This window comes from Felis catus, chromosome C2 (genome assembly GCF_018350175.1).
Source record: "Felis catus isolate Fca126 chromosome C2, F.catus_Fca126_mat1.0, whole genome shotgun sequence".
Lineage (NCBI taxonomy): Eukaryota > Metazoa > Chordata > Mammalia > Carnivora > Felidae > Felis > Felis catus.
In genome coordinates, this window is record NC_058376.1 from 76122429 (window position 1) to 76124507 (window position 2079).

The 2079-nt window shown below is 42.9% G+C and overlaps 1 pseudogene; it reads left to right on the forward strand.

Moving 5' to 3' along the window:
- The first annotated feature begins 262 nt into the window (after window positions 1-262).
- LOC111556495 lies at window positions 263-345 on the forward strand (annotated as a pseudogene).
- Window positions 346-2079: the final 1734 nt, after the last annotated feature.

A 2079-nucleotide genomic window follows, 5' to 3' on the forward strand; every position in this document is an offset into this window, starting at 1 on the left:
GGGAGGGACAGACACCAAGGGAGAGAAAGGGAATCCCAAGCAGGCTCCACAGTGTCAGCACAGAACCTGTTGTGGGGCTCGAACTCATGAACTGTGAGACAATGAGCCAAAATCAAGAGTCAGACGCTCAACTGACTGAGCCACTGAAGCGCCCTGTCAATATCTGACACTTAAAGTGTGATTTTTTTCAATATATGAAATTTATTGTCAAATTGGTTTCCATACAACACCCAGTGCTCATCCCAAAAGGTGCCCTCCTCCTAGCTTTGCGCAGTGGCAGTATCGTAGCCAATGAGGTTTATCCGAGGCGCGATTATTGCTAATTGAAAACTTTTCCCAAAAGGTGCCCTCCTCAATACCCATCACCCACCCTCCCTTCCCTCCCACCCCCCATCAACCCTCAGTTTGTTCTCAGTTTTTAACAGTCTCTTATGCTTTGGCTCTCTCCCACTCTAACCTCTTTTTTTTTTCTTCCCCTCCCCCATGGGTTTCTGTTAAGTTTCTCAAGATCCACTTAAGAGTGAAACCATATGGTATCTGTCTTTCTCTGTATGGCTTATTTCACTTAGCATCACACTCTCCAGTTCCATCCACGTTGCTACAAAAGGCCATATTTCATTCTTTCTCATTGCCACGTAGTATTCCATTGTGTATATAAACCACAATTTCTTTATCCATTCATCAGTTGATGGACATTTAGGCTCTTTCCACAATTTGGCTATTGTTGAGAGTGCTGCTATAAACATTGGGGTACAAGTGCCCCTATGCATCAGTACTCCTGTATCCCTTGGGTAAATTCCTAGCAGTGCTATTGCTGGGTCATAGGGTAGGTCTATTTTTAATTTTCTGAGGAACCTCCACACTGCTTTCCAGAGCGGCTGCACCAATTTGCATTCCCACCAACAATGCAAGAGGGTTCCCGTTTCTCCACATCCTCTCCAGCATCTATAGTCTCCTGATTTGTTCATTTTGGCCACTCTGACTGGTGTGAGGTGATATCTGAGTGTGGTTTTGATTTGTATTTCCCTGATAAGGAGCGACGTTGAACATCTTTTCATGTGCCTGTTGGCCATCCGGATGTCTTCTTTAGAGAAGTGTCTATTCATGATTTCTGCCCATTTCTTCACTGGGTTATTTGTTTTTCGAGTGTGGAGTTTGGTAAGCTCTTTATAGATTTTGGATACTAGCCCTTTGTCCAATATGTCATTTGCAAATATCTTTTCCCATTCCGTTGGTTGCCTTTTAGTTTTGTTGGTTGTTTCCTTTGCTGTGCGGATTAAAGTGTGATTTTGATGTGAAAGAGAATTTAAAATTCTAGCATAATACATTTTTATATAAGTATCTATTTTGTCTATTTTTATTTTGATAAATAGTTTATATAGATTTTAAAAATATTTCCTTAAATTCCTTAGTCGCCACTCTTCTGAAACTCTTTCTTCGTTCAAAATTTCTGCCACTTGTATAGATTGATCAACATATTGTGAAGATTAGCAGTGAAAACAGTGTGCGTGCCATGCAGTGCTTCTGCGGCACACTGACTGTGACTAGTTATTGCTGGAAATCAGCATCTTTTAATAAAGTGCGGCTTTAACTGTGGTAAGGGTTCTGGGTGGTGAGTGTTCCAGTGTGCCTCTGACAGAGCAAGGCTAAACTCCAAGTTACCCACCACTGAAAAGGGAAAATCCATGTCCACGCTCTGTGTTCTCTTACCTTGGAAAGAACCTTCCCCTCTTGATCCCTGACAGCCTATTGTCTCCTCTATAGTGTATTAATTTAGTGACCTCATTTGTCATCAGATGAACAAAACTGGCTTTAAAATGACTGGTAGTTGGGGTTCCTGGGTGACTCAGTCGGTTGGGCGTCTGACTTCAGCTCAGGTTGCGATCTCGGGGTCCAAGAGTTCGAGTCCCACGTCGGGCTCTGTGCTGACAGCTCAGAGCGTGGAGCCTGCTTCCGATTCCGTGTCTCCCTCTCTCTGGCCCTCCCCCACTCACACTCTGTCTTACTCTCTCTCTCAAAAATAAATAAATTAAAAAAGATTTTTCTAATGACTGGTAGTAAAAGACAAGGGGTCAAAAT